This window comes from Aulonocara sp. 'chitande type north' Nkhata Bay, linkage group LG10, assembly GCF_057382095.1.
Source record: "Aulonocara sp. 'chitande type north' Nkhata Bay isolate Kocher_YH1m ecotype deep benthic linkage group LG10, A_spYH_male_GT1.1, whole genome shotgun sequence".
NCBI lineage: Eukaryota > Metazoa > Chordata > Actinopteri > Cichliformes > Cichlidae > Aulonocara > Aulonocara sp. 'chitande type north' Nkhata Bay.
The window spans coordinates 33127706-33139970 of NC_141353.1; the positions used below are offsets into that span (position 1 = coordinate 33127706).

A 12265-nucleotide genomic window follows, 5' to 3' on the forward strand; every position below is an offset into this window, starting at 1 on the left:
CACTACACTTCATAATCTTTGACTGGGACTTTAATCTTAACAGAAGTAACAGCTAACCTGTTTTTAAAAAAGGCTTATATATTTTTTTTTCATACAGAAAGAAGACTCCTTGTACTCTTGCTTTATTCAAGGCCCCAAAATGTACACAACTAACTAAAACAAAAAAAGAACAAAGTTTTTCACCAGCTTCATAAATCTTGGACAGCACCATGGTCGTAATTTCCTGACTTGTATGGTTGCCTTCTTTTCTTTCTTTCTGATAGAAAGTAAACTTGTGAGGTTACAGTCTGGTCTTAAAATAAACAGCAGCCAATGTTCCCAGCAAAGCTGTGAGTGCTTCCAATTCCCGAGGCACCGCTCACAATGACTAATCTTTTCACTCGTCTATCAGTTCAAAGATGTAAATGTTTCAAAGTTCATCTGCTTCACAGAATGCACCTGAGATATACATAGTAATCGTACTATCAGCATTATGGAAAATGACAGTATAAAACACCGCTATTTCTGTCTACATTACCTAACATCATCAAAATAAAATATAGCTTCTACGTGTAATTCTTAATAACACTCAAAAAACCCATCGCAACAAAAACGATATCGTGATTGAGCGTGATTTTCCGCTCCTTCCTTCCTGCCTGCATTATTTGGTTACTGCAGCTTACTGCAGTCAGTCCGTGTAAGGTCACACCGCTTTAGTCTTTTGCTTTCAACACTGAGCAATCTAATTCACAAAAGCGGCCTTTTATCATGAAAAGTACTTAAAAAACATTTGCTGCAAAGTGGTATTTACCCATCAATAGAAAAATCCAGCTAAGCACAGAAACATTCAATCAATTAGTCAAGTGGCAAACAATAATTGTAAGCATTGATTACTTGGCATTTTTTAAATTATAGCTCAGTAGCTGCATTTGAATTGACGTGCATCTTGAGTACATACAATTTATTTTTGTGCCCTCTCTCTGAATAGACTTCAAGGCCAGCAAAACTCCCAACAATGGCTTCCAGTGAGTTTGTATTCACTAAAGCTCCCCTGCTCTTTTTTCCTGCTTTCCTCATCCATAATTGAAAACTTTTAGACTTACTTCTTGAAAACTCTGACCGTAACTCGTCACACAACACTAAACACAGACCACTGGGCCGTTCCAGTTTATTGTGTGTGTGTGTGTTGCAGGTAAAATTCAAGTCAACTACATAAAAAAAAAAAAAAAAATAGGAGTGAGCTCATGAGGGCAGGAACGGGCAATATTAAGAGAAAAAGACGGCATTCTTTTTTATGATACGCAAGCTTCCAATTTCACTTCATCCTCATTTCTTTTCTACTGAAAATGTAATAAACCTGACTAACATCTGAATAAGCATGTCATGTCATTCAAATACTTGTGTAATACACAAATGTATAGAATAAAAGACGAAGCCTTTGTTTCAATAATAATTATGAAACTATAGTCAGTTAATAACTATGAAGAGGATAGCTCAAAAGGTCTGAAATTTGAAAATGCAGATTAAAAAAACATAAACATTCTGCATTAAAATCTACAATATACAGCAAGCTGTGGGTAGAGAGAACCGGTGAGGCGATACATTAATGATTGACTAGATGACTCAAAATAGCCAGTATATCTGTGGTTACTGTGTGGGAAGGACCTGGCAAAAAGGAGCAGTATGTTATGGAGGTTATGGGCTTGTTCATAGGCATTGGTATTCACAATGACGAGGAAAGACAGACCTCAAAAGGTTCTGTAGCTTCAGTCTTGATGCCAGATAACACAGTGCACCTTTAGAGCTCTTTTCAGTCCAGACTTAGGCAGCGTGTTGACCTTTCACATGGAAGCATGTGAAAGGTCAACAGCACATTAGATATGGATGCTTTTGGCTCACTGGAGTATGTGATTCATAGAACTTCATGGCAATAAAATATAATGTGTCAGAGGTGTTCTATTGGATTGAGGACAGGTGAGCCTGGTGGCTAGTCAATGGTATCCATTCCAGGAACTGTTTGTACTCACCATAAGAGGACAGGCACTGTCGTGTACCAGGAGGACCCCGGGACCCAGAGCACCAGGTAGGATGTGTAGGGACTGACAGTGGATCCAAGATTACATCCCAAAATGTAATGGCAGTCACAGGGCTGTGGCCCAGCCTATAGAGGTCTGTGTCCCTTCATGGATATACCTTCCCACACTACCACTGTCCCACCATCAAACCGGTCATGTTACCACGTCCTCTCTGGACCCTTTTTTGTCTGTCACATGTGCTCAGGGTGAACCTGCATTTATCTGTGAAAAGAACAGGGCACCAATGGTGGGCCTGTCAGTTCTTGTATTTTCTGGCCGAATGCTAATTGAGCGTCAGGATGCTGGGCAGAGAGCACAGAAACCAATGGAGGATGTTGTGCCCTCAAGTCACCATGTTTGTGATTTTTTTTTTGTCAGACACATTTACATCAATGGTCTGCTGGACATTGTTGCGTAGGGCTCTGACAGTGCTCATCCTGTTCCTTTTTGTACAAAGGAGCAGATTCCAGTCCTGCTGATGGGTTAAGGACCTTCTGTCCAGCTCTGCTAGAGTAACTGTCTGTCTCCTGGAATCGCTTCCATGTTCTTGAGACTTCGCTGGGAGCCACACCAAACCTTCTGGCGATGGCATGTATTGTGCCAGACTACCTGTAGAGCCTCTGTACGGTCCAGGCATCACCTTATGCCACCGGTAGTTACACTGACCCTAGCCAAGTGCAAAACTAGAACAGTCTGAACAGTCAAAAAAGATGTGGAGGGAAAAAATGTCAATGGCCTCCACCTTTAAAACTATTTCTGTTTTGTGATTATTTCATTGTTGCCCCTCTAGTGGACATGTTTTTAATTTCATTAACACCAAAGTAGCTGAAACTGATTAACAAACCCCTCTGCCAACTCTATCCCACAAGTTTAACTGACGTGACGCTAAACTGTGAATATGCATCAACAGCCCCAATTTGCTTAGACAATATCTTGAGAGGAAGCTGTACCTGGAAGAAACCTTTGCAGGCACAAGGAGAACAGGAGAAAACTCAGCCTGGTGGGGTTTGAACCAGGAACCCTCTAGGGATGAGGCAACAGTGTCCTCTCCACCACTGTGCCACCCAGTTAAGACAACAGAATCATTGAGCTATATAATTCCACTGACAGAAAATGTACTGCATCTTTGCAGGACTGCCAGCTCTTCCTATTTTAAACACGTAGCAGAAATGACCACGTTATCTGGGGGTCACTCACGACAGGTTTTACAGGAGGACAGAATCACCACAGCAAGTCATTCTGTCCTCCCAGGGAACTGTGTTCACATTCTTGGCAAGAAGTCAGGCCTATTCAAGGTGGGCGTCTCAATCCAGCAAAGTCGTCACCTTGCCTGTCTGCGGTTTTCATGGATATGTGTCGAGGCAAAGCCAAGGTCTGACTCCACAGCTCAGGGACATTACAGTGGTATTCTTGCTGATTACAGAAAAACATCATCTTTTCATCATCTTTTCCACAGTTGGGTTTGCTACTCACATTTGTGCACATCGTGTGTTAAAGGCTTTGTTTTATATAAATATCACTACCCTCCCATCACTCTTAGAGGACAAACTGACACTGCTGACAGCTGGGATTGCTGTTTGTATAGCCCTAGTTTCACAGTGAATAACCCTTCACAGGTCTCTCCTTTGGCTCTTGTATAAAGGTTTCATAAAAGTGTTTTTAGTGTAGTATATATTTTTTAGGTAAGATGCACTATCACATCAATAAAAGCTTGTGGCAGGCTGCAACCAAACAGCGAAAACCTGAGATATAAAAGATTTTGTTTTTGATGTATATTGTGTCTACAATGCACTTTCATGGGCAAATACAAAATCTAATAAAGTGGCACTGTCTCTTGATAAAAGTGTTTGTGAAGCCATAACATTTTAGAAAATCCATGCTTGCTTTTTTGTTGCCTCTCAGTAAGTTTTGAATATTTATAGCTGCAATAAAAAACACAGTAAAATGATCTTTCAAATATCTAGATAGCATTTTAAGTGCTCACAATGACTGCTTTAATATTGCAGCGCCTGCTTTGTCTAAGCTGCTTGAAAGCTTTTCACTAAAGTGAAAGGACAGGAGCATCCCCTCTGTTTTACCATCTCACTGGACGCCTGTTTTAGCATAGATTTTTTTTTAGAGCTCCTAATGTTTAGTAGTCTTTGAATGACCTAGCCCTGGCTTGTCTCTCAACTTAAGCTGCCTTATGGCTCGGTGTGCAGCCTGAAATCCTCAGACAGGAGCAACCTGACAGTTTTTCTGTCAAGGTTAAAGACTAAAGGTGACCATGCTGTTGTTGTCAGAGCTCCGAAAACTTATGAGCCACTTTCCAGCAAGATCGTGTCACAATTAAAGCTTTTTTCTTAAAAAAAAAAAAATCATCTTTGATATTTATTCTTCTTGCATCCCTGCTGCTTTGACGGCTCTCAGGATGTCGCATTTCTTATCCCTAAATGACTCCCTTTGTTTAAGGCATTTATGTTTGTCAGGCATTATAACCTAGACTAACAAATTTCCTGTGGCGAATGGCGAGAAATCTCATAGTCACAGTTGTTGACAGGAACACTTTATGTTGTAATATAAACTGTAAAATCCCCTTTTGCATCTTAAAGATATGTTTCAGCAGCTATAATGACACCTACTCTATGTTTGCGCACAGCAATGCAACAGTGATGTAAAATAATCTGTGAAGAATACATTTTTACTGTGCGGTACCTGGTGTAATACAGTGTGGGTTGAGATGACATGAAGGTGGCCAAAAGCTACACACGTTAAATAAAACCAGACACAATCATCTGGCAGCTTGTGATAAAAAACAATAAACACTATGGTCTCAGAGAGCAAAAAGACAAACTGTCTGCATGCAAATATGCTTTGAATCACATAGAAATCTTTACAGTACTTTGCATAGACTATGTCTTTAAGGGACAGTTCACGGTACCAAAATGATTTACATATTTTCCCCTCGCCTTTAGCGCCATTTATCCATCGAGATTGTTTCGCTGCAATTTGCCCAGTTTTGGGTCTATCTGTTGTACAGATATAATGGGATGTGATGGCAGTTGCTGCATTTTTAAAAACTCAGCAACAACGTCTCTTTCTAGAAATCTTGACCTAGTTTCTCAAAAGACCACAAAGTTGCAGTGAGTACTTTCATGTATAAACTACTGAACTACAACACTTTTGCAAACAATATTGCTCTGGAGAAGAAAGCAATCATCAACCAATGACAAGATGCTCATGCTTCGACTACTCTGACAGGATGTAAATGATGAGTGTGTCTCCTTTGACTGAGCTTTAATGTTAGCTAAGTGTAAGCTCTGCTTGACTGCCAGATGTAGCTCCATTTAAATAAAATAGTTCTCACATGAAACCACCCATGGAAAGGTTTGTGGACTTTTTGAGAACCTTGATCATAATTTCTAAAAAACAGATATTACTGCAGTTGTTGCTTCTTTTTTAAAAACTTACGAACACCACAAAAACATGGCACCCAGTTCCATTATAGTCAAGAAAGATCCTTACAGCCACTGTCTCCTCAATAGGGCAACACACACCAAAACAAGCTACAGAGACAGGCAGAGACAGGCTACAGAAAAGAATAATGTATATTGGACAGTGAGATGGCTGTGTGAAAACGTCATGAAAACTTTTGAAAATGGATGATAAGTAAAGATTTACTCTTCAACTTTGTTATGAGTTTTGATTAGTCGCTACCTAAATAATGTTTTACATATTACTCCACATTTAATGCAATAAATTACTTAATTACTCAGCAGAAAAAGTCATTTGTTACACTAGTCATTGGATTACTTACACATTACTGCATTATTTAAGTATTAGTTGATATATCTGATTTTTTAAAGGACCAAATATCGGTATAACTTTTAAAAATCTTATATCAGTCGGGCTATATATTCTTGATAAATCAAATTTTAGTGACACCTGAATGAAGCATGTATCTTAAAGCCCAAGATGTCATCTTAAAACTGCTTGTTCTGCAACTCGAAGGTATTTTACTACCACACTAAACACAAGCAAAAGAATTAAGTGAGAGGATAAAATACTACTGTTTTCCATGCTATTCAATATTCCAGCTGAGGCCTACAGTAAGTGTTATCTTAAGGGCAGTGCCAAGCCTCGAGTCAGCGAAGGGTTAGATAAAACGTCTGTGGGTCATTTGCACGTACACATTTTTGGTAGATAATATGAAGCCATTTAAATTGGTTCAAAGCCCAAACTCAACAGGCACCATCTAGATGAAAGGGCACAGTCAGATTTTGCCCTTGCTCTTGTGTGTTTGATTATTCTGCTTTTATTTTTTATTTTTTATTTAACAGCTCAGTCAAAAATATGCATAAAAGAACTGCCAGTAGAATTACAGCAGCAAACACCAGGATGTTACATAATAATGAACAAACATGCATGCCCCTCACATTGATCTCTTGTATCTTGATGTTCCACACACAGTCCCACTTGATACAGTAAAAAAATAGTCAAATACTTAAATATAATACTTAAAAGAAAGAAAGAAAGAAAGAAGAGACAATTAAAGCATCTCTCTCTCACCCCTCAGGACCTTTGGTTCCCAATAATCCCCACTATCTTCAGCCGAAAACACTATGTTACCAGGGCAACAGCTGCATTGATGGTGTAGCTTCATGGACGCGTGTGTGACAAAAGCGGTACCTGAAGCATCACACTTATAATTGCAATCAAGGCAGACCTGTGGCAGAGATGACTGGGGCTGAATTATTTCTGTGTCTCTAAGTGTGTGGTTTAAATTCCATACATGCACGACAGGAGACAAAAACTAGTGTGCAAGAAATTTATGTAGTCATGTAAATCTTTGCCCGTGTGCCTCCACTCCCTCTGCACACATTACACTTCACTGCATTTTTTACCAAGCACCTTGATTCATGAAAAGTACACTTGCCGTCTTTGCCAATAACCTTTAAACAATGTTTCTCAGCTTATCTGGATCATAACCAAAAATCAGGCTACTCAATGTCTTTGCTTTAAAAAGCCAAAAATACCTTTTAGTCGACTGCCAGCCTCGATCAAAAGCCCCGATTTAATACTTTAAATCCCTTCCACTGATAGATGATGAAATAAATGCATGACTTAGGTAATTTCTTAGCGGACACACGCATTTTTAAAGTTATAAAGAAAGAAAGTATCCTTCTTTAAACACCATTTCAGATCCTGAATGTCTATAACAATCGCTGACATTTTATGAGTATCTCAGGACCTGCAAAGACAGTCTGCCTCTCAGGAACAGGCGGTCCCAATATGAAGCTTTAGGCTCTTAGAAGATTCTGACATTTGAAAGATTTGACTGTCAATCTTAAAGGTCATTGACAGTGTGAAAGACGCGTGGGGTTTTGAAGAGTGGGTGAAAATAAGTCAGAGCAAGGTGACGCTATATGTTATACAACCTTCAGCTTCTTATGCATTCAAGTCCCTAAATGACAATTTTATTTCAGGGATTACAGCATACAGATTATATAGAGACTCCAAAGCTGAAGAACGTTTCATTTAACAGTAACCGTGTGCCTGACACAGACTTCATTTGGGTACACTGCTCAGATAAATTAAAGATCACTCATTTGAATGTTTTGTGTTTTTAGTATTTTCTCTGTCTTGTTGGCCGGGTTGATGTTGCAGCTGTCCTGATATCATTCGAATATTTCCTCAGAGAAACATACTCCAACTTCAGCATCTTTGACTGCAGCTGGTGATAGCGATCCTCCACTCATAGTTGGAGAGCCACTTTAAGGCCAACCTGCAGCAGATGGGTGAACTGTGGCGAATATCATCACCAGCTGCAGTCCAACATGGTGGAGGTGGAGTCCATCCGCAAGATAAGAGACTCACTGGAGAGGCAGCTGATTATATTGATTTGTTGTGCGTACATCTATATCCACCACCCCACCCCACCAGTACAAATCCATTCAGCTGGAAACACTGAAAAAAATAATGAATTCATTAAAGATAGAAGTGTACCGAATCCTGCAACATGCTGAATGTTCGTCTAAAGGTTATCTTAGCCTTTATGAAAAACGGCTCAATTGAAAGAAAAAGAAATCATCCAAAAAATAAAACATCAAGTCTGACCTCTGATGATCTAACAAGAAAGGTTGGAATTGTTGTTGGCGCGTTGCGCAACTACAGTTCGGGCTCCTGCAGTCTTTTATCAAACAGCAGATGATAATTTGCTCTGCTCATAATGCACTTGTTGAAAATGCTTTATGCAGCCTTGGCAGGCGGTTCTCTACTTCCTAAATAAATGACTGGGATTTGCGTTCCACACATGATCATCCTCGTCAGGACTGTTCTGTCTCAGCCAAAAATACAGTAATAAAAGTCACCGCACTGGCGGAGGCTTTAACATAAACTACATTTAAAGGAGCAACTGCTCGCAGGGTGAAAATCAGTGACAATCATGGGAATTAGCATAAATCAGCGGGCGTCTGGTGGTAACGTTATTCCTGTGTGAACGGAGCTTCTGTGATTAATCGTCTCTCGTGCACAGAAATGGGGAAATGATTGGATCTCACATTAAGGGAAAAAGACTAAGGCAAGTGCAATTCTTGGAAGCTCCAAGTATGCAGACAAAGAAAAAAAAAAGTTAAGACAAAAGAAGTCAGCAGCTTCAACATACTGCATTTCTTGACTTCATCCAAAACAACAACATTAGGCTTTTCCGGGATGAGGAGAGCATCCAGAATCTGTGTGCTAACCCTGCTCTGCCTTCCCATGGTCCTGCTTTGCTCCACCTCTCATCATCACTGTCACTCTGTGGAGCCAAGCTGTAAAATTTCCCCTCAGAGCTTATTGGTCGTGACTGACACTGTCCTGGTCGAGGTTTCGGTGTATGTGGATGGCTCTGATGATTACCTCTTGTCAGCTGTTTTCATTATCATCCTCTGAGCGTTGCATCATGCCTGACTCCTGTGCCCACTTGACCTGTGTGGTGGAACCTCAGAACACACTGCCATCTCAAAAACAAGACTAACTTGTACGGAAATTCAGTGAAGTGGAGGGTAACGCCATTATTTATGCAGGAATTATTTTCTTTCTGCTCACAAAATACAAACTCACAATTATATATGTATATATATGTATATACATATATATAAATATAAACACTTATACTACTTTTCCCTGGGAGCCATTACCCCCATTTATTTTCTAATCACTCAAGACTCAAGATACTTTGCATTTTTACTGCATCACGTCTTACGGTGCCTCGAGTAACAATAATGCAAATCCCTGCAACAGTCTGCCTCTGTCTTTTATTTGCCTGCATCTGCACGCTGAATCCCAACAATAGCAATTACAAAATAGATTCTCTAATCACTTCAGATGCGACGGGTTCACACAAGTCTCACACAAGCACGGCACATCCATCTGTAGCTCTCGGATGAGACAGCACCTTCTCCTTCAAACAAAATCTGCTCTGGCTGACACATTCCCTGCTGGACAATAAATCTGAGTTTACTTCCTTTTTCACCACACACCCATGCACTGCGAAAAGGGTTCTGTGTGTGTGCGGAGACTCTCTCTCCGTATGTCTCAACAGATGAAGAAACTGGCTGAGAAAAGTCATTTACTTGTGGTCACACTCACGGGCGTCATCGCATTACGAGCCCTGTAGCTTGCAAGACTGAGAGCCGGATGACTGTGCATCACATCAAAACATGAGGTGTGGTAGGAAGAAAAAAAACATTCATGCATGATGTTGCAGAGGAGCAAACGCCTGAAAAAACGTGGCAACATCAGGGTGAGGGAGGGAAAGGATGAGCACCATTCAGTGCTGTGCTTGAGCGACGCCTCCCAGGTCTGGCAATTAAAACCAGCTCCTGGCCTCTGACACAGGCTGGATTCAAGCGTGGAAAAGATGAATGCAAGGATTCATGCAGGTGTACCACAGCTCTTCCTGACGTGTGTCTGCATATGGAGCCTGCTTGTTAACCTTTTCACCATGACACTAAAAAAAAAAAGACATGCAGGAGCAGATGTCTGAAAAGGTGCCACACTGTCTATTACAAAAAAGGAAAAGATCAGAACCAAAGGACTACCCTGTCAGGGACTCCATTCAGCACTCTGACAGCATGGATACCATTTGTTGTCACCCTTGTCTCAGGCAGCAAACAAACAGGAGATGCAAATTCTCTAATTGTGTCTTGTTTGTGTGTGTTGACCCAATTTCACATGATTTTAAAGAGAGGTTGGGATTGCTGGATTTACTTGTGCACTTGGGAAGCTCATGTCATTATTACATTTGCATCATTCCAGCTGGACATCGCTCAGCATGTGCGCCCACTGACACTCCATAAGCTACACCACGCGTGGCTAACTGACAGAGAGGATGACGAAAGATAGTCGTGTTCCCTCTCGTGTTGCGCTACGGCAAAAGCACACAACTACGCCGAATTTAAATGATTAAGAGCAAGAAAATCGTTTAAATAAGAAATAAAAAACGCGCATGCACATGGAACTGTTTTTCCACTGTCGTCATCTCTTAATCTGCTTTTTTTTTTTGGTAAACTTGTCAGTCCCGGTGAATTAAAGAAAAAAAAATACTGATATTAATAAAAGACAAACCGCAGTGGTGTTTATTTCACTGGCGGTGGAGTTGAGACCCTTCGCTTTAATGGAAGACGGTTTTTAATCCAAGGTTAAGTTAGCCTGTGCTCAACAGTCTTGTCACAGGTTGCGGTAGCTCGTTCCGAACACGATTCCCAGCACGCGGGGTCAAAGCACGAGCCCGGAGTTCCTGTGCAGGTGCGGCTTTTTTTCCCTTCTTTTTTTTAATCATTACCAGAAACGTCTCGCGCGTCTTCACCGCTAATTGCCCATTAAGGGAAAGTAACAGCCGCTCAAGCAGTAGTGTCGCATTGTGCTGCTATTTTGACTGTCCTTAGAAGTCGACCTAAGCTTTTAAATAAACAAACAAATAAATAAAATTCAACCACCCCTGTGACAGGTGTATCTCCACAAAAACAACCCCCTCACATTTGTTGCTTACTACTTTAATTCGCGGGCGAAATCGTCGCGGTTGAGCAGAGCCAGAGCTAGTCGCATGCAAGCCGCGCATCCCCCTCACCGTGCATCTTTTCCACTTCAGCATGCGAGGGGAGACCTGTTAAACCATCAATTATACTGCGGTAGCTACACAAACAGCAGTTGTTGCATGTGAATGAAACATTGCCGCTGAGCCCATTTGCAACCGTCTCCGGCAATTATCCTGCCGGCGACGTGTGCGAGATCTTAACAAGAAGAAGAAGAAGGAAAAAAAAATCGCATCACAGAAGACACAGCAGAGGTAATGACTAATAATAAGAAAAATAACAACAGTCTCACCAGCAGCAATGAGGATGATGTTCCTGCTGTTGTGTGTGTGTGTCTTCTCTCTCTCTCACTCCTGGCTTTCCTTGGAGTTGATGAGGTTCTGCCGTTTGGTCCGACTGATTTCTCCCTCAGCTGTTACCGGCCACTGGATTTGGATAATTTTTCTCTTTCTTTCTTTTTTTTAATCCAGCGGTGAAATAACGGGGGGAAGCGGCGTCCTTTCGCAGAGCTCTGCCCTCTTCAAACTAACCTTCCCGCCCCCTCCTTCTGCCCATCTCAGATTGGCGCTGGGCGGGAGGGGCAAACCTTGAACCTTGAACGGGGGCTGGTTTAGGAGGGGTGATCTGTCGCGCTGATCAAATCCCGCGTGGATGTTTGCGGGAGGACTCACTGTTAACTGATCAGCTCGTCACTGATGTTCCCGACAGCTGGAAGGGGGCTCTCCCCCCCAGCCCCCCAAAACACACACCGCCCCCCACCGCCCCTCTTGTGCAGTTATTGCACAGCAACCTCCCAGGCGAGAGGCAGCAGTGAGTGGGCCCACTTACTCCGGCGGATTGAGCACTGACGCAGGTGCCCAAGGTCCAACCGCGACAGACAAGAGATGCCAAGCCTAAGAGCTGCTGCTGACAGTGATACAGCAATCTCATCTGAGTCATTGCAGTGGTAGGAAATGGGAGCAGATCATCCCCACTCTGTGACCTTGGAGGGGGGATGTTGTGGTCTGATCAAGGAGTGGAGATGGGAAAAATCTGGGCAAGGCAGTAGGAACACAAGACGTCTCAACCTCTGTTTGAACAAAGTGCCCTTTTTGCATGGCGCGTAATGCCACCTCTAACCTCTGCTCAGTCAGCAGCAAATAGTACAAGACTGCT

At 41.8% G+C, this 12265-nt stretch overlaps 1 protein-coding gene across 2 annotated transcripts in view; it reads right to left on the reverse strand.

Moving 5' to 3' along the window:
• The window catches only part of gabra3 (gamma-aminobutyric acid type A receptor subunit alpha3), a 118527-nt gene extending 106721 nt beyond the window's left edge, over positions 1 to 11806 (reverse strand). For both annotated transcript variants that reach the window (XM_086309587.1, XM_086309586.1), the window contains exon 1: positions 11403 to 11806. The gene's annotated coding sequence lies outside the window, so the exon portion shown is untranslated. The remainder of the gene's footprint in view (positions 1 to 11402) is intronic.
• Between the last annotated feature and the right edge of the window lie 459 nt (positions 11807 to 12265).